The 21204-nt window shown below is 43.2% G+C and overlaps 1 protein-coding gene across 2 annotated transcripts in view; it reads left to right on the plus strand.

The window, feature by feature from the left end:
• The first annotated feature begins 588 nt into the window (after nt 1–588).
• The window catches only part of peli1b (pellino E3 ubiquitin protein ligase 1b), a 49376-nt gene continuing 28760 nt past the window's right edge, over nt 589–21204 (plus strand). Inside the window, exon 1 of one of the 2 annotated variants that reach the window (XM_078230448.1) lies at nt 589–767. The gene's annotated coding sequence lies outside the window, so the exon portion shown is untranslated. Of the gene's footprint in view, nt 768–5316; nt 5421–21204 lie in introns of those variants that run through there. The other variant, XM_078230447.1, reaches the window with a different exon arrangement.

The following is a 21204-nucleotide window of genomic DNA, read 5'->3' on the forward strand; positions in this document are numbered from 1 at the left end:
TAGTGTTGGGGGCACGGGGTTAGTGTTGGGGGACGGGGTTAGTGTTGGGGAGACAGGGTTAGTGTTGGGGAGACAGGGTTAGTGTTGGGGGGGTCGGGGTTAGTGTCGGGGGGACAGGGTTAGTGTTGGGTGGACAGGGTTAGTGTTGGAGGGTTAGTGTTGGGGGAATGGGGTTAGTGTTGGGTGGACAGGGTTAGTGTTGGGGGGTTAGTGTTGGGGGGACGGGGTTAATGTTGGGGGGACAGGGTTAGTGTTGGGGGGACAGGGTTAGTGTTGGGGGTTAGTGTTGGGGAGAGGAGGGTTAGAGTTGGTGGTCAGGGTTAATGTTGGAGGGACAGGGTTAGTGTTGAGGGGTTGGTGTGAGGGGGACAGGGTTAGTGTTGGGAGGACAGGGTTAGTGTTGGGGGGACGGGGTTAGTGTTTGAGGGACGGGGTTAGTGTTGGGGTTAGTGTCGGGGGGTGTTGGGGGTGGGGTGTAAGATGCTGGGGGGGTGGGGTGTGGGGAGAGAGGGACAGTGTCAGTGAGGAGTGTCCAGAGCTGGTGTGTGGACTACACCTCCCAGGATGCTGCGTTATGTTGGCTCGGGCAGAGCGAGGAGGAGTTAGACTGAGAGACTGACTGAGTGTGTTTGGAGGGGGGGAGAGGATTGCTTTCTCCTCCCGGTGGAGCTGCCTGTATTTGGCGAGCGGTGGGAGCTGGATGTTGGTGCCGAGCGTCTCTGGATTTGCGCATTAAAGCCCCAAATCCTGTGAGAGAAGCGAAGCGGGTGAGTGCTGGGGAAGGAGGAGAGATTGCAGAGAGGACTGGAGAGATTGCAGAGATTGTCTAGCTTTGTGTTTGCTATACCGGCTGCATTTCCCCCGGAGCTGTTCCTGGGAAGCTCTCATCCCCCCAGGGTTGGGGTATTTGCTCGGGGTTATTGCTGTTTGGTTGTTTGGGATGGTTTGAGTGATTGCAGCAGAAGCTTTAGCTCACAGAGCGGAGAGAGCAGCTCCGGCTGAGTGGGAGAGGACTGCAGCTTAACAAAGAGAGACCAGAGAGAGAGACACAGAGAGAGACACACAGAGAGACAGAGAGGGAGACAGAGAGACAGACAGAGAGAGAGAGACAGAGACACACAGAGAGAGACAGAGAGAGATAGGGAAAGAGAGAGATAGGGAAAGAGAGAGACAAAGAGAGAAGAGATAGGGAGAGAGACAGAGACAGAGAGGGAGCCAGCACAGTGACAGGCTGCATTAGAAAGGTGATCGATGTGATCCCAGGGCAGTGCTAGCGGCTCACACTTTGTGTTGGGGAATCATTAACAGTCTGTTGGGCAAATTTAAAAATACAATACATGGCCAGACCTGATTAAAATACTGCTGATTCAGGGGGGAGAACCTGGAAGCCATGGAGTTACATTTACATAGCGCCTGGCACAACCAGCCAGTGTCTCAGTTTTACAGCCGCTGGGGAATTGTGGAGTGGAGTCACTCTTGTAGCGTCCGGTTTGTGCACAGTAAGCTCCCACAAGCAACAGTGTGAGAACCACCAGGTAATTAGTCTTGGTAATGTTGAGATGAATGTTGGCAAAAGCTGGTCGCTGTTCTTCTTTGGAATAGTGCCATGGGATCTTTCACATCCGCCAGAACAATCAAGCCTCAGTTTAACATCTCACCTGGAAACGGGCATCTCCAGCAATGCAGCACTTCCTCAGAGCTGCCCTCCAGTCAGCCTGGATTTCTCTACTCAGGCCTGGGAGTGGAAGTTGAACCGGGAACTCTGTGAGTCAGAGACAAGAATGCTGCCAAATCAGCCACATCTGACAGACTAATTTGTTTTAATTCCAATTATTGTTACATGTACTTGAGTCACTGGAATGGGGCCATGAGGCATATCCCCTTGTCTCACACATCATAGCCTGGGAGAGATAACAGAGAGAGACTATTTGCTGCTGACACAAGCTTTGTGTAACAAACCCCATCTTTCAGAACAAACCGTGCCACAGGGTAACCTGGAGACAGCCAAGATCAGGGCATTGGCACCACCCGGGTCTAATCTCTGAACAACATTCTCAACACCCACACTGTCACAGTCCTGACTGTGATACAGAGGAGTGAGCAGTAGGGTGGGGAGGCGGGGGGAGCAACCCTTGAAGTTTACTCATTCAAAGCAGTAATACCAACATCAACCATGCTGCCTATCCAACTAAAAGTTTCTTCACTCGATTGAACAGGCGCCCTCTGGCATTCCTACACAGAGTGCAGAGCAAAATGGAACATATTTTGAGACACCATTTACAATCCTCCATTCTCAACATATGGGAAGCAAGAGGGAAAGTGCTGACTGGTTTGAGGCTAGCATCAATGTGATAGTACCTGTCACGGAAGTCAAGCAGCTCATTTTCATTAATTACATGAGAGATCTGAGCGAGAAGATTCTGAATACACAAAGAGTTGCTCAAAATAAAGTCCAAAATGCAGCTAGGGATTTTGCTTGTGACTACTGGCTACGTCCCTGCCAAAATATCCAGATATTCTGCGCCACCGAGAATGTATGAAGGGATCAAAAAGGCAACACATCAGTCAGCAAAGAAAACAGCCCCATTGGAAACAAAGGGTGTGGAGATCATTACCGACTGCGATAAAGAGTGGGAGAGATGGTGGAAGAGTGGGTTTTAAAGCTGAATCATAGAAACCCTACAGTGCAGAAGGAGGCCATTTGGCCCATCGAGTCTGCACCGACCACAATCCCACCCAGACCCTACCCCCACATATTTACCCACTAATCCCTCTAACCTACGCATCCCAGGACTCTAAGGGGCAATTTTTAACCTGGCCAATCAACCTAACCCGCACATCTTTGGACTGTGGGAGGAAACCGGAGCACCCGGAGGAAACCCACGCAGACACAAGGAGAATGTGCAAACTCCACACAGACAGTGACCCGAGCATCGAACCCGGGACCCTGGAGCTGTGAAGCAGCAGTGCTAACCACTGTGCTACCGTGCCGCCCTTTCATGTTTCTGGAAAATATTTGATATTGATAATTTTACTTAATATCGACACCAGATGGTGGAACACTAACTCGAGTTGTACCCTCGGGAGAACACAGTCACTGAGAAAGCTGGAAACACCAGAGAGAGCCTGCCTGTCATTGCAGAGCAAAGCTATTGACTCACTCACTCCAGCTGCTGATACAACACTGTCTGAACTCAGTAAGCACAGGAAACTGGCACTTCTGAGATTGTCTGCTTGAACTTCTGTGTCTCTGCTGGAGAGAGAGTGCAGAACCCCAGGATGCAAAGACTGTGACCCTGTACAGGAACACAGCTGGCCACAGTGATTGCAACAACTGTAGAGGAATCCCCCTGTTGAGAATTGTAGGAAAAGTATTTGGCCATGTTGTCCTTGCCAGACTGCAGATCCTGACTGCACCGCATCTATCCCGAATCCCAGAGTGGTGCCAGAATTGGAAAATCTATAAACATGATCTTCTCAGCTCAGCAGCTGCAAGGGCAATCCCATGGACAAAGGAGACCACTGTGCATATTCCCTTCATCGAGCTTACTAAGACCATGTGAGCTGAGGCAGTCTATTTAAGCTGCTGGAGAAAATCTACTGCCCACCAAAGCTGTCCAAGCCCTGGTCAGGGGGTTACTTGATATGCCAACGCCACACTGAGGAGCAAATGGACAGACAAACTCATGCCTGTAAAGAGTTTGCTTTGCCCATCAGCATCAGGAGGACAAATGTCATGGTCCAAGATGTTGCCATTCTGCCATCCACCAGCTGGGCTCAAGATGTAACATCATTAGACAACGAACCAAGAACTGTCCTTTGGGCTGAGCACACGTCACACTCTCACACATATATTACCATTGGCTGAATGGTCTGCTGTGCTCGATAGATTGTCTCAATAGTGCTGTTGTAATGCGAGATCCTATATGAGCTGAGGTGCTGCTCACTGTCCTTCATTTATTGATGTGGAAACTCAATGCCCAGAGGTTTTAAAGCTGCTTTCATGTTTCTGGAAAATATTTGATATTGATAATTTTACTTAATATTGACACTTTTAAGGATCCCTAAGGGTGAACCAGCTTCCTAGACATAAAGAGTAGATGCTGGAAGGATCTGACAAAATGTCCATGACCTGAAACATCCACAAAACCAGAAAATCCAGCCCAAAATCAAAATCAATTGGTTGATCCGTCAAATTTTCTGTCCTGCTTGCAACATTCCTGCTATGGGTGGGACTGGAAAATCCTGGCCATTAACTCTGCTTCTCTCTCCACAGATGCTTGCAGATCTGCTGAGTATTTGTGACATTTCCTTTTTATCAGGTAGATTGGTTGGAGACCCAAATAACCTTTCTGCTGCCTTTTCCCATTGGACTGTTGGTGATGTGATAGTGAACACATGTCCATTTCTGTGCATTTCAGGGAAATATAAAATGCAACATTATACAATACAAAGATGGATCTGGGGTAATCTGGCTATGTCTGCTAATTGTATTTGGGTGAATTTATTACAGTGCATACTGTTAAAGAAACAGCAGCATTAGTACTTGATATTCTGGTTATTTTGCGGCAGAAGCAGTGCTGGATTGAGACTTGGTGAGGCCCTAAGCTATATAAAGCTTGGAGGCCCCTTGTTAAAAAGTTACACCAAAAGGTCTCACAAAGGTGCGTACCAAAACAGGACCTTGGGTCGCCACAAAAATATTGGAAACATAATTATGCCTTTTAATTATTTAATAGCAAGGTATTTAAAGTGAAAAATACAAATTATTTTCAAATGAATGCATTTACTGATTACATATTTATCATTTGGCTGGCTTGATCTCTCTCATAGATTTTGGTAATTTTGGTAATTATTTGAGTTGCTCTTCAAGCTGGTGCTTTTTCTGGTATCCGCTCTGAAATGTTCTCTTCATTGTAAACCTTCTGAAATTTTGTGAGGCCCTAAGCTGTAGCTTGTTTAGTTTATGCCTAAATCCGGCACTGGGCAGAAGGGATAATTTGGTTGAAAAGCGGGATGCAGAGTTTGCAGGGACGAGTTGCAACTTGCAGAGGAGGGGGGCGTGGTCTTGAACGTCCTGACGTCTGGGATAGGTGGGCGGGGCTAACGTCATGAGGTCAGACTCCCGATCAGATGGGTGGGGCCAGAACGCTGACGTCATACGCCGACTGATTGGGACGTGACGGAGAAGTGGGCGGGGCCGGCGTCCTGATGTCATACGTCGCCCTGTCTGAACGTGAGGGAGAAGTGGGCGGGATTGATGTCAGACGCCCCATCAGACGGGCGGGGCCAGCGTGCTGACGTCATGCGCCTGCCGTCTTGGGGGTGGCTTTAAACAAAATGGCGGCTCGGGCTGAGGTCGGTGCGGAGCGGTTTTAAATTGAATTTTAATATTGAAGCGTCGAGTGTGGAGACCGCGGGTAAGGATCGGCTTCTCCATTGTTCCGTTTAGCGTCCACGCGTGGAAATGTAATTTTCACCTTAAAACAATCGCCCATTGATCGATCCTGAGGTCCCGCTTTGTGTGAGGAGGGGGCGCCCGCCGCCCATCCCCCCCACCCGCGGGGCCCCCTCAGCCCGGCCCCGAGAGCCGGACCTAACACTGCGGGCCTCGCCTCCGCGACAGGTCCCTGCACGGCCCGACCTGCAGAATCCCGGTTTCTCCTCCTCACTGCTTTACCTCTGGCGGTCTGAGGCCCCAGTGAGTTCGATGCCCCAGTTCTCTCTCTGCAGATTTTTTTTTATTTTATTATTGTCACATGTATTGGTATACAGTGTAAAGTATTGTTTTTTGTGTGCTTTACAGACAAAGCAAATCATTCATAGAGTACATAGGGGAAGGGGAAAGGAGAGGGTGCAGAATATAGTGTTACAGTCATACAAAGATTAATATATGGTAGATCTCTCATGAGGTAGCACAGTGGTTAGTACTGCGGCCTCAGTGTCAGGGATCCGGTTCGATTCCCGGCTTGGGTCATTGTCTGTGTGGAGTCTGCACATTCTCCTGTGACTGCGGGTTTTCTCCGGATGCTCCGGTTTCCTCCCACAGTCCGAAAGACGTGTTGGTTAGATGCATTGGCCATGCTAAATTCTCCCTCAGTGTACCCGAACAGGCGCCAGAGTGTGGTGACGAGGGGATTTTCACAGTAACTTCATTGCAGTGTTAATGTAAGCTTACTGTGACTAATAAATAAATTTTAACTTTACTTCGTGCAGTTGTGGTACTGAGCGTAAGATCTTTGCAAAGGAAAGCAAGATAAAGTATTTCTCATTGGATATCAGCCCCCTCAATCAATCTGCCCTTTGTGTCTTTGGAGTTGTCATATCAAAAGTAACTTGAGGTCATCTAATCTAAAAAATTCAGCCAGCAAGCATTACCTGGTCTGAATTCTGAAAGATGCTAGGTATTTCTCGGATTTATCACATGGACGTAACTACCCTTATTCATTTGGACCTTTTCCCTGACAGAACATGTCTGTAATTCATGAATTTGTGTAATGCATATCATTTTTTTGATTTTATTATTGTCACATGTATTGGTATACAGTGGAAAGTATTGTTTTTTGCGCGCTATACAGATAAAGCAAATCATTCATAGAATACGTAGGGGAAGGGGAAAGGAGAGGGTGCAGAATATAGTGTTACAGTCATACAAAGATCAACTTAATATATGGTAGATCTCTCATGAGGTGGCACGGTGGTTAGTACTGCTGCCTCACTCAACCTTCTCATCTCCAGTGGAAAAATCGGTAATTTGAGAGCTAATGGCACACCAGAAATGAGGAGTAGAAGCAATCTTCATACAAAGGAAAGTGTTTGAATGTAGAAGTCATGTTTTAATTACAAGGATGTATGTGGAATGATGTGAATAATCTGGATTGTTGTTATGACCTAACTGCATCTCTTGTATTAGTCATTAACCATGGAATGTTACAGCACAAGAAACAGTGATTACACACCACATTTTTCATGTTCTTCCCCCACTTGAGGCAGCTTGTCTATTCCCATTTGTCTGCTCAGTCCTCAACCTTTCATATTTTTCCAGGAATTATCTAATTCCTTAGCAAAATTTATTAATTCTGTTTTCATTGAAGTTTATGGCAGGACATTTCAATCTAACCACCTTCCATGAAAGTAAATATTTTTCTAGTTTGATTTTTTGCCCTCTTGTCCACAACTCTTTGACACAATGGAAGCTGTTATTATTTACTTTATCACAGCCATTCACAATCTTCAATGCCTCGCTCAACCTTCTCATCTCCAGTGGAAAAATATCCTAATTTTAATTAATTCTAATTAATAACTAACTCCTAATGCTAGGTGACATCCCAGTGAATCTATGGCGTATCTTTTCCCCTAACATAGCTCAAACTACACTAACAACCCCCAACTCAGGTCTTTGAATCCTTTGAAATGTAGAAAATAGGAACAGGAGTAGGCTATTCGGTCCTCCAAGCCTGCTCTGTCATTCAATATGATCATGGCTGATCCTCTTATCTCAACACCATAGTCTCGCACTCTTCCCATACCCTTTGTTACCTTCTAGAAATCTATCTATGTCCTTCTAACTATATTCAATGACTTGGCCCCCACAGTCTTCTGTGGTTGAGAATTCCACAGGTTCACCACCCTCTGAGTGAAGAAGTTTCTCCCAATCTCAAATTTAAATGGCCGGATGGTATCCGGAGACTGTGACCCCTAGATGCACCCCCTGCCAGAGGAAACAACACCTCTGTATCCAGGCAGTCCAGCCCTGTCAGGATGTTTCAATGAGACCCTCTCTCATTCTTCTAAATTCCAGTGATTTCGGTCCACTTGGCCCAACCTCTCCTCACATAACAATTCTGCCATCCTGGGAATTAGTCCGGTGAATCTTTGCTGCACTCCCTCTATGGCAAATGTATCCTTTCTTGGGTAAGGAGACTGAAACCGCACACACTATTCCAGGTGTGATCGCATCAAGGTCCTGTAAGACATCCTTGCTCCTGTACTCCGGTCCTCTTGCAATGAAGGCCAATATACCATTTGCCGTCACTAACTGCTTGCTGCACCTAGAAATCATAGAAACCTTACAGTGCAGAAGGAGGCCATTCGGCCCATCGAGTCTGCACCGACCACAATCCCACCCAGGCCCTACCCCCACATATTTTACCCGCTAATCCCTCTAACCTACACATCCCAGGACTCTAAGGGGCAATTTTTTTAACCTGGCCAATCAACCTAACCCGCACACCTTTGGACCGTGGGAGGAAACCGGAGCACCCGGAGGAAACCCACGCAGACAGGAGGAGAATGTGCAAACTCCACACAGACAGTGACCCGAGCCGGGAATCGAACCCGGGACCCTGGAGCTGTGAAGCAGCAGTGCTAACCACTGTGCTACCGTGCCGCCCCTACATGCTTACTTTCAGTGACTGGTGCACTCGGACACCCAGGTATCTTTGTACATCAACATTTTTCAATCTATCACTATTTAAATACTCCGCTATTCAATTTCTCCATCTGAAGTGGATAACTTCACATTTATCCACATTATATTGCATCTGCCATGTATCTGCCCACTCACTCAACTTGTTTAAAATCACCTTGAAGTCTCTTAGCATCCTCCATTCAATCTTACTCCTTGTTTTTGCAGTCTGTGTATCCAGATACTCAGACAATGACGTTAGTCTGCCTTTGTAGCCTCCTGGGTACTTATTGTCCAATGTATCCACACACCATGTTTTCACTGCTTCATTTTATAATTGAAGATGTATTTACTTTTCTCATTTAAGAGGTTGCAATCCTGCAAAAAAAGATTTCTTGTTAGTATTGGTACATTGAATTTTATTATGCCCAGTCAAAGAATGGAATAATTCTGAGACTATCTGTTGGTGTTCTTTTAGATAGTGTAATTCATATGGTATATGTGTTGCTCTTTTTATTGTTTCGAATAATCTGTTACAATGCCAAATATGGGCAAACTTTAAAATGTTAATAGCCATCAAATTGTCCAGATCTGGGAGCAATGTTGCTTTCGCTTCCACTTCTGCCTTGAAATGATGATGGAAGATGCTGGAGCATGTTTAATTCTCATGCAGATGATTTATTTTGTACCATTTTAAATGGAGCAGAAGTTATGCAACAAATAACCTAACGGGAGTCTATTCCAGATGATTTTTGAACTCTCTTTCAAGTTACAACTGTAAATTATTGTTTCTAGATTAAATGATTGCTGAAGTCTACATAGTTGAGTAATTCAGTTGCTTAACTGATCATAAAACTCAGTTGAACTTGATGGTGTAGACTCTACTAGATATTCTGTTTCTAGCTGCACAATAAAAACTCTACGATTCTTGAAATGAAACAATAGATAGCTTGGTGTTGTGTAAGTCGGAATTGGAGTGATTTTTGTCCGTTATATGCCTTATTTGGCCGGTATAAAGATGGGGATGCAGATTTCCTCAAATGCAAACACATGAAATTGTGCGAATTTTCAAACCATGATTTTGTACTCAAGATCAGAGCTTTTGAAAAAGCTGACACCCCTTTTTCATGATGTGGAGATGCCGGCGTTGGACTGGGGTAAACACAGTAAGAAGTTCAACAACACCAGGTTAAAGTCCAACAGGTTTATTTGGTAGCAAAAACCACAAGCTTTCGGAACTGGCTGTTCCTTCGTCAGGTGAGTGGGAGTTCTGATCACAATGACTCACATTCCAATCATTATTCATGTAAATTGAGTTAGTGTCTTTGTGCCCTGTTTGTGATCATAACTCCCACCCACCTGACGAAGGAACAGCCAGTTCCGAAAGCTAGTGGCATTTGCTACAAATAAACCTGTTGGACTGTAACCTGGTGTTGTGAGATTTCTTACTGTGTTTACCCCTTTTTCATGGCAGTGAGACCCAAATATGTCGATTTACAAACAGAAATTCATGTTTCCAACATTATTTCAGGTGGCTGACATTATTCCCAAAAAGCACTTTGAACTTCTGGCAGAGACTCACAGTTGACATCTTGTCCAGAAGCAATTAACTTTTCTTCGTTGTCAGTGTTTAGCATCACTATTCTCATGTTTTGAATTTGTTTTTTTAAATGTTTGAAGAGATGCAATGTCTTTATAATACCAAAATATTTCAGTGAAACTATTTTACTCCTTTCTGCTTTTAAATTATTTGATGAATAAATATGTGCTTAAGTGTGAAGTGCTCAATTGTGAATTGTACAGAGTACATAGTTTGCAAATTGAAACATTTAATATCGTAATCCAGCAGTTTGGAGCTACCAGCTTGCAGTTATCCCAGGTTGTCAAGACTCTTCTACTTATAAAAAAACACTTGTTGTAAGCAGGCTTGCTGGGACACCATGCCAAAAGTCTGGGAGCTTTTTTTGGTATAATAATGGCCCATCATTGGCAGATATAATACTGGAATATGGAGCAGTGTGTTTCTCGAAACTCAACAAGGGAGCTCTACACCACATCATTTTTACAGAAGTTCCTTTATTCGGCCAGAAGTAATATAACAATTCTACAGTTGATACTGCTCACCAGTTGGTTAATCAGGAAAGATTTTCAGTTTCTCTGAATAAGTGCTTTAGTAGGCATTCCGTTATATTCTGGCTTGCTGAAGGAATGTTTACTTAACTAATCTGAATTATTTCCACAAATGTTCAATTAGCTGTGAGGTTCACTTTGAAAATTTAAATCAAATGGTCCTATAATTTTGTTAATGTTTTTTCTCCCGAACAAAGCTAATTGAGACCCCATCTAATATATATTCAAAGCTGGAGAGATGGTTTGCAGGGTTTCTGGTGGGGAATCTGCCAGAATTCTGCATCTGAAAGCTATCCTTTTGTCCCAGTTGGAGTGCGTGTAGGAAGATTGTTGAAGTTCAGTTTTAGAGCTTCCACAAAGTGAAGAATCCCCATGGATAATGTTAGTCTAATCATCGACTTGTGCAGTTATAATCTTTCTTGGAATGTATTCAACCTCAAATGTTAGCATTCATTGTGAAGTTGCATGTGACATGGATTAAAGCATGTCTTGCTCGGGTGGTCTTTGCTTCCTGTGAGCCCAGAGAGTGGAGGTTGTTTGTGTTCTAGCCCACCAAGGAAGACATTGAACTGGTTTTGATTCTGTCCTCTTTGGTGTCTATACTTGTGCAGACATTATTGTATAGCAACCTTTCTCTCTCCTGTCTCCTCACCCCTCTCATTCTATATTATAATATCTTTATAGAATCATAGAATCCTACAGTGCAGAAGGAGGCCATTTGGCCCATCGAGTCTGCACCGACCACAATCCCACCCATGCATTTACCCTAGCTAGTCCCCCTGACACTAAAGGGTAATTTAGCATGGCCAATCCATCTAACCCGCACATCTTTGGACTGTGGGAGGAAATTGGAGCACCTGGAGGAAACCCACACAGACACGGGGAGAATGTGCAGACTCCACACAGACAGTGACCCAAGCTGGGAATCGAACCCGGGTTCCCGGCATTGTGAGACAGCAGTGCTAACCACTATGCCACCGTGCCGTGATATAAAGCACAGGCAGCCTTTCAGCCCATCTGAATATGTGTCAGCTCCCTCATTTCCCCACATCCTTTTCCCTAAGCACGAATCCAAATCCCTCCCAAACAGTATTGCTGAATCTTTATCCACCACCATATCAAATAGTGCACTCCAAGTCCCAACCACATATTGTGCTTAAAAAAAATTATTACTTTGTCGCCTCTGGTTCTCAAACCAACCATCCCAAATCAATGCCTGATGTTTACCGACCTTTCAGCTATTTGAAACAGCCCCTCTCTATACCAGTTCCATACGAACTGCTCAAACACCATGGTTAAACATCTTCCCAGCCTTCCCTTCTCTAAAGAGAGCAACCGTTGTTCCTCCTGTCTGTAATCCCTCATTTCTGGAACCATTCTAGTAAATCTTTTCTGAACCCTCTCCAAAACCTTCACTTATTCCTAAAGTACAAGGCCGACAATTGAACAGAACATTCCAGCTGCAACTGAAATAGCATTTTCTGTATGTTTAGTATGACTTCCTGGCTTTTGTTCTCTGCATCTATTCCTAAAGCCTGGGATTTGTATGCTTTATTAACTGCTTTGTTAACATGTCCTGCTGTCTTCACAGCTGTCCTAGGCGTGTTCTCCACACCCGTTTACTACTGGGCCAGGTGAAATTTGGAGCTTTCATCATTCCATTCACTCCACAGCGGGTTGGGCTTTTGTCTATTGACTGGTTGGAACCTCCTAAACACTAACTATTTTGAGCCCTAATCCTACAAGTGGGATTTTGTTCTGCACTTTGCAGAAAGTGGAAATGTAGAACAAAAATGGAAATGAACAAATTTGCTTAAAATCTACATCAATATTTTGGCAAGCACTGTGAGAAAAGTAGATTTACCCTGGATCTATATTTGGATCTGAATCAAAAATGGACAAGCTGATGGATTCCCCAGTGAGTTGTATGACTTCAAGCTTAGGATACACCAGTAGTTGAGCTTCAATCTGGGGAGGCCCAAATTAAATTTCCTGTGTGAGTGATTTCTTTTCATGGGACAAGAGGTGTATTGCAGTGGGTCTTACTAACTCCAATAAGGAGAAAAGAACATGAGCTGGAGTTTCTGACCCTGTTTAGAATTCATTGACGTCTGCAGGAAATAGATAATGTGCATGCACACATTTGACTTGCCGTTCCTGTTTATTGTGAGAAAAGGGCCTTTATGGGAGCAAAAAGAAGACATGAGAAAATGTTGGTCAAAGAGATCAGGTGCCGTATTTGCTGAGGCCATGCCTTTATTTATAGATGTTGTTGTTTTTTCCCCTCATTTTCATTGTCCTCCAGATTTATCTTTTTGGTGTATATTTTATTTTTTTTAAATTTATTTTATTTATGGTTGTAACAAGTAGGCTTACATTAACACTGCAATGAAGTTACTGTGAAAATCCCTAGTTGCCACACTCCGGTGCCTGTTCAGGTACACTGAGGGAAAATTTAGCATGGCCAATGCACCTAACCAGCATGTCTTTCAGACTGTGGAAGGAAACCGGAGCACCTGGAGGAAACCCATGCAGACATGGGAAGTATATCTGAATGATTCTGGTGTATCCTGGGCATGAAGTTAGATTTGAATGAGACTAATACAGGTTTCTGTTTTAATTAATAAACACAGCATTAATTTCAAAGTCTCATTGCCTGTTCTAAAAATGGGACATGCATCAGTTTGAATAATATGCTGGCAGATTTAATATTCAAACACAGTTGATTCTGCTTTCTGGGATTTTAAAATTAATAAGTACTGTGCATGTTGATAGAACCTGAGCGAATACAAATTATAAATTTGCCTAATAAAAATCAATTTAGGTACAGCCTCTCCATGAGAAGGCTTTGCAACAAACAGAACAGACCATTGCACCAGGAACGTGTAGGAACATGTGTGTGTGTGTATATGAGGAATGTGTGTGTGTGTGTGTATATATATATATATATATATATATATGTATCTACACACCAGGAACGTATGTGTATATCAGACACACAGGTCAACTCCTGCATCTGCCAAACCTTTCCTAAAATGAGGGGTACTAATAAGCTTTGTTTCCAACTGTTTGTCTCCTCTTTCCTTTCTCTAGCCTGTGAGCCATTAGCACCAAATGCAGTGCTGATTGTTGTCTTGTTTTTTCATTAGGATTTCCATTAGTTTTGCTGCTTTGATTATGGTTGTCACTATAGCCCTAAGTGTTTAAGCAACAGTGTGTTGGCTGAAGCAGAAATACAAAATGACAGACTTTAACAGCATATATTTTTAACTCTTCAAGAATGTATTCTAGCCCTGACCAGCGTTGTTTCTAATTTATAGATAACAAACCAATATATCTAAAACCAGGTGACACATTGTGAAATTCCATTATTAAAATTGAATATTTACCAATGGTGCTTAACAAACGTCAAATGTGTTATACTAAAGATGCCAATCTCCAACCAGTACACGTAGAAAATGATGGACAATTTGGCAGCCTTGAATCACATTGCATTCTGCCCAGCAACAAGGGAGTTGTGCACATGGCATATGTGTGTGTGCACTGAACTTTAATGTTGGTAAATGTGACCTCTTTCCTGACATTTAAGATTTTCTTTTCAATGATTTCAAAGTTCCCAGCCCAACTTGCAGTGGTGAGCAATTGCCTCCTGAAGTTGATCACGTATCTCCTGCCTTTTGTGTTCAGCTGTTACGTTTTTCCTTCTGCATTAACAGAATCTCAAACCAGTTTGAATTGATGTAAGTGATTGATGTAGCATGGTAAGTGATTTACTCTGTCCTGGTGTGAAATTGTAAATGATTGTCCTTTTGGGTAACAGAGCAAGCTGGAAATGTGATCTTTTTTCTTTGCTCTATTGTCAAAATTCATGTTGAGGTTTGGTTTGGTTATGATTGTTTCCGAGTTGTTAAAGTTTTAGTTGTGTAGGTGGTTTCAGCATTGTAACCTTGCAGCTATATATGTGTAACTCTTGTATTTCCGATTGTAAGTTTGGACAGTAAATCTACAGTGACAGAGTTTTTGGCTTTGGGTCTGGAATGCTATTAATATGTGTACCACCTAATGTACTGGTTTGGTGTCAATTTTGTGTTATGTAGGTGCCGACTGACAAACATGTCGTTTCTTACCATTGCTGTTCATAGCAGAGCTCTTAACTATTGGAGATAATTTCAGAAATATTTTTGTTCTTTGTTATCCATATGACAGTTCATGTTTTTGAAAGGATCATTCTGTAAATGTGTAGTTCATCACAGGAATTTTTCTGAGTGAGATTGACTGTATTAACATTAGCTAGTGGTGAAGTTGCTGTGAATTTAGTGACCATTCCTGGGAGGAAGAAGCACTAAATAAATTATCCAGTTTTTTTTTAATGTACATTCTGGGCTGGTTATTGAAAGCAGAGTTAGAAATGCGCATTGTGTGTAGACTGAATGCTGCCATTAACTCTACAATGCAGAAACAACAGCATGAGATTCAAACACTTCCCATGCCTCTTCATGAATGAAGAAACACATTTAATATTTTTCCTTTCCCACTCCCTCCCGTCTCAGCTGTTGACTTGGTGACTGAACAATTGTTTAACGTTTTCCTTCTAGTATCACATCTACGTGGCCAGTCTTCATGTCAGCGCAGGCATTGTGTGTTTGTGATGTTCATGTGTCTCCAGCAGGTTGGCAGCAGGAGTTGTTTATTGTTTTAAGACCACAAAACATAGGAATGGAATTAGGCCACTCAGCCCATCGAGTCTGCTCTGCCCTTCAATCATGGCTGATATTTTTCTCATCCCCATTCTCCAGCCTTTTCCCCATAACCCATGATCCTTTTATTAATCAAGAACCTATCTATCTCTGTCTTCAAGACACTCAATGACCTGGCCTCTACAGTCTTCTGCGGCAAAGAGCTCCACAGTTTCACCACTTTCTGGCTGAAGAAATTACTCCTCATCTCTGTTTTAAAGGATCGTCCTTTAGCCTGAGGTTGTGCCCTCTGGTTCTAGTTTTTCCTACTAGTGTAAACATCCTCTCCACGTCTACTCTATCCAGGCCTCGCAGTATCCTGTAAGTTTCAATACGATCCCCCCTCATCCTTCTAAACTCCAACGAGTACAGACCCAGAGTACTCAACCGTTCTTCATATGACAAGCTCTTCATTCCAGGGATCATTCTTGTGAACCTCCTCTGGACCCTTTCCAAGGCCAGCACATCCTTCCTTAGATATGGGGCCCAAAACTGCTCACAATACTCCAAGATGGGGTCTGGCCAGAGCCTTATACAGCCTCAGAAGTACATCCCTGCTCTTGTATTCTAGTCCTCTCATGAATGTTAACATTGCATTTGTCTTCCTAACTGCCAACTGAACCTGCACGTTAATCTTAAGAGAATCTTGAACAATGACTCCCAAGTCCCTTTGTGTTTCTGATTTCCTAAGCATTTTCCCATTTAGAAAATAGTCTACGCCTCCATTCCTCCTTCCAAAGTGCATAACCTCACACTTTTCCACATTGTATTCCATCTGCCACTTCTTTGCCCACTCTCCTAACCTGTCCAAGTCCTTCTGCAGCCCCCCTGCTTCCTCAACACTACCTGTCCTTCTACATATTTTCTCTCCTCTTTCCTCCCCTGTCCTCACTTCTCCCCCCCCAATATCAGAGGAACTTGAGTTCAGTCATGGTGTTCCTGCTGCAGCCTGGGTTAAGATTAATTAATTCACCATGGACTGAAATTTAACTGTCTAATCTTCTGGTTTCTAGAGTTACACGCATCTTTGCAAATTTCCATTTTTAGTGGCGGAATATGGATTAATCCATGTTTTACATCCCATTACAGGAGCTGAACCTGTGCAATTAAAATTCACTTCTGTTTGATTTGCGAGTGGTTTAATACTTGACTTTTGTATATAAGAATTAACAGACTAAGAAATTGATTCATAATTTCCACACAAAGCAAAATGTGGACATTCTTTGAATCATTTCTTTTTGTCTTTGCACCTAGTGTCAGCTTATTCACACAGTGAATACAATGAAGGTTGTCCATTCCTAAATGTGCATCCTGTTTCATAATTGAGAGATACTGAGCATGTGTATTCCTGTGTGAAATATTTTAAGTTCTCCAATTATAAATTAAATGCTTTTCCTTTTGACTGATGTGAATGGGTTTGAATCTGTTGATGGTTATCTGCTATTGTTTTAAATAACCAGCCATTACTGCCTTCACCTATCAATACTCTTAAAATAAATGAAGCTAAACATCAATTCACAATGGTAAGACTTCTCCTGAGATTTTTAATGATGCAGTGTTTTAGAAGCACAGACCTATTTAAATTTGAGCACCTTTCCAATAATAAAATTTGCTCCATATTTTCAAGCCCACAAATAAATTCAGTGTTCTTGCTGTTTGTAGTGTTGCTCAGACGTTGTGAGTAAATAATCATTTCGCTTTTCCTTTTTGACAGGTAGTTGGGCAAACACACCTCTTTGCTCTGAATTTTAAAGAAGGTGTCTCCACATAATTCATGCCCTCTATTCATTTAATGGCTGCTGGCTTATGCTTCAATCAACGTGCCCTGCCAATTTAGCATCTGGGCACATAATTGCAGACCATTGTAACCCATTGGCACCAAACATGTATGCAGTATGATTTAAACCAGCTGTCCCCAGGATCACAAACTTACTGCTTATGTATCCATCTTCCTTGTGGATCCTGCTTTTGGTGTACAAAGCATATATGGCTATTTGATAACCATTTGACTTCTCCCTCCTTTTATAACCACCACTCTACCTCCCCGTACACTCTGATCTCATGTCAGCCACATGTGTGCCAGAGACTCCATTTTACTTACAGCTCTGCGATCCTTCTTTATAAAGTATTGGATTTTGGAGCACATCTCTTTATTTTGGGTAGTCGGGTTCTTTTTTGCTTTTTTTAAGTTAAGTACATCAACTGGATTTGATTTATTCTTTATCCTCTCCCCACTCAACCCTTTAATTTCTGTTTATCTTTTTTCTGCTTGCTGTAAGTTGATCTAGAAGCAATTCTGCTGTAATTTGGATTTATTTTAGTTACATATGTTTTCCATATTGTTTTCCCAGATTCAAAGCTGTCCTCCACCTAGCCCCCAGCCCCTGATGCATACTCTGCATCTGTGTGCAGATTGTACAGTCTACATTGGTTTGATGGTTATGAACTGCTTGCTGTATTCTCTATTTGAAGCCATGTGTATGGGTTGATTGAATTTCTGCTTTATAATTACACTTGGTCATTCTTATTAATTCCACTCAATTGTTGCTCCTTTATGGCCTTTTAAATAAAAGACATATTGTTTATTGTGGGCCATAGAGGCCACTATCACCAGCAGGAGGACACAGTTGACGTCTGTGTTTATTAAGTACATAGTTGCATTTAAATTTGAGTGAAGTATTGTTTTTAGCTTAGTGCTTGATAATGGATCATTCTTCTCTTCCCAGCCATTTTAACAAGGGGCAAATTGCATTTTACGTGCCTGCTACGTGTACATTCCTAATATCTTGTTACTCTGTTGTATGGTGTGCTGTCTTTAAAATGTGTTTGACAGTTAGAAGAAATTCTCCTTTTACAGCTGCCATTTGACTTTGGAATATCTGGTAGTTTAAAAAAAAATGGTTGAGGTATTTGAGTTTGAAGTATTTAAGTCATAAAGTGAAAATTCAAACTTCATTCAGTCGTACAGACTTCATGTAAACTCGCTTGCTGCAGTGTCTTAATTTGAGACTTCATCTTAAACTGTGACTCTTAATATTTAACAAGGAGTGTTGGAGCTCTTGGAACAATTAAACTTTGGAAAAGTTCAATTTTTCTTTCTTCTTTGTGGTTTCTTATGTCCACTTCTGACTCATTCAATTTGATTTTGAATGTATCCTTGGCTGGAGTCTTCAGAACCAGACTCACTGATCAATGTTATTTCTGATCTAGAAGTCCACGAGCTCTTTTTGTATTTACCTGCTGGTAATTATAGTGAAGATACCGTGAAGAAAATCAGAAGAGGAACTGTTAGCTAATTATAAGCTTTTTAATTTGCTAGTGTGCCATCTGGGTTGGAAAATAAAGGATAATGTTTCTAATCTGAGTTCTCTAAAACTTGGTGTACTTGACACAAAACTGATGGGAAATCTAATGAGAAAACGGCATTTTGACACCCATTGCCAGGATCAGTGAATTTGCAACTCTGTCTGCAAAATGCATTAAATAAAATTTAATTTGTTTATGGGATGTGGGTGTCGCTGGCTAGGCCAGCATTTATTGCCCATCTCTAATTGCCCATGGGAAGGTGGTGGCGAGCTGCCTTCTTGAAGCACTGCAGTCCCTGAGGTGTAAGTACACCCACAGTGCTGTTAAGGAGAGAGTTCCAGAATTTTGACCCAGCCACAGTGAAGGAACGACCGATATATTTCCAGATCAGGATGGTGAGTGACTTGGAGGGGAACTTGCAAGTGGTGATGTTCCCATGTGTCTGCTGCTCTTGTCCTAGATGGTGGTGGTAGGTTTGGAAAGTTCTGACTAAGGAGCCTTGGTGAGTTCCTGCAGTGCATCTTATAGATGGTACATATTGCTGCCACTCTTGTCAGTGATGGAGTGAATGCTTGTGGGAGGGGTGCCAATCTATTGGAGCTGCTTTGTCCTGGATGGCGTCAGGCTTGAGAGTTGTTGGAGTTGTACTAATCCTGGCATGTGGAGAGAATTCAATCACACTCCTGACTTCTGCATTGTAGATGGTGGGCAGGCTTTGGGGAGTCAGGAACTTGCAGGTGGAACTTACACCTCAAGTTCTCACCATAGGATTCCTATTTTCTGACCTCTTGTAGTCATGGCATGTATATAGCTTGTCCAGTTCAGTTTCTGGTCATTGGTAATCTCCACGATGTTGATTGTGGGAAATTTAGTGATGGTAATGTGATTTAATATCATGGGCGATGTTTAGATTCTCTCTTGTTGATATTCATTGCCTGGCACTTGTATGGTGTGAATGTTACTTGCCACTTGTCAGACCAAGCCTGGATGTTGTCGAGGTCCTGCTGCATTTGGACATGGACTGTTCCACCAAGGTATCGCGAATGGTGCTCAATATTGTGCAGTCATCAGTGAACAAAGAACAAAGAACAAAGAACAATACAGCACAGGAACAGGCCCTTCGGCCCTCCAAGCCCGCGCCGCTCCCCGGTCCAGGATTGAATCCTGAATCCAGGATCCCCGCCCAATTTTCCAGCCTATCTACATACCAATATCCTATCCACCGAGCTGTCCCTCACAGCTACGATGCTTTGTTCATTACAACCTATTAACTTACCCCCACCCCCCCATTCCAGACCATGTGATCTCCAGGGAGAGGCGAAAACCCAGAGTGAAAAACCCCAGGGCCAATATGGGGAAAAAAAATCTGGGAAATTCCTCTCCGACCCCCTGAGGCGATCGAAACGAGTCCAGGAGATCACAATGGCCCCGATCGGAAAATGCTTCCCAACCCTAGTCATTTCCACTTCCACGAACACCATATGAATTCCCTGCCCCCGAGACAGGTTCCCACTTCTGACATCTCCACTTCTGACTTTATGATGGAAGGAAGCGCATTGATGAAGCAGCTGAAGAGGAGCTCCTGCAGTGATGTCCTGGAGCTGAGATGATTGACCTCCAACCACTGTATTCATCTTCCTTTGTGCTAGGTACGACTTTAACCAGCGAAGAGTTTCCCCCGATTCCCATTGACTCCGGTTTTGCTAGGGCTCCTTGATGTCAAGGGCAGTCACTCAGACCTCTCCTCTGGAACGCAGCTCTTTTGTCCATGTTTAAGCCAAGATTGTAATGAGGTCACGAACTGGGTGACCCTGAGCATAGTGAGCAGGTACATAAGCACTATCAAGTGGCACATTAAGCATGTACCACTTGATAATGCTATTGATGACCCGTTCCATCACGATACTGGTGATTGAGAGTAGACTGATGGGATGTTAATTGGCTGGGTTGGATCTGTCGTGTTTCTTGTGTACAGGACACATCTGAGCGATTTTCCACATGCTGGGTAGATGCCAGTGTTGTAGCTCTACTGGAGGCTTGGCTAGGGACATTGCAAGTTCTGGAACACAAGTCTTCAGTACTATTGCTGGAATATTGTCCAGGTCCATTGCCTTTGCAGTATCCAGTGCCTTCAGTCATTTTTTAATATCACGTGAAGTGAATTGAATTGGCTGAAGACTGACATTGTATTGCTGGGGTCCTCCAGAGGAAGCCGAGATGGGTTTTCCACTTCTGGCTGAAGATTGTTACAAAAGCTTCAGCCTTATCTTTTACATTGCTGTGCTGGGCTCCTCCATCATTGACAATGGGGATATTTGTGTAACCGCCTCCTCCAGTGAGTTGTTTAATTATCCACCACTATTCATGGCTGAATGTGGCAGGAATGCAGAACTTTGATCTTGCGCAATGTGGGAATTCAGGGTGTCCTGACTCCTTCACATGCAAGAAGTGTGTTTAACTGCAGCTCCTGGTAGACCGCTTGACGGCTCTGGAGCAACAGTTGGATTAATTTTGGAGCATCTGCGATGCTGAGGAAGTCGTGGATAGCTTATTCAGTGAGTTGGTCACACCGCAGATAAAAATTACTGAGGGAGATAGGGAATGGGTGAGCACCAAGAGGAAGAG

Source organism: Mustelus asterias, chromosome 15, assembly GCF_964213995.1.
Source record: "Mustelus asterias chromosome 15, sMusAst1.hap1.1, whole genome shotgun sequence".
NCBI classification, from domain to species: Eukaryota; Metazoa; Chordata; class Chondrichthyes; order Carcharhiniformes; family Triakidae; genus Mustelus; species Mustelus asterias.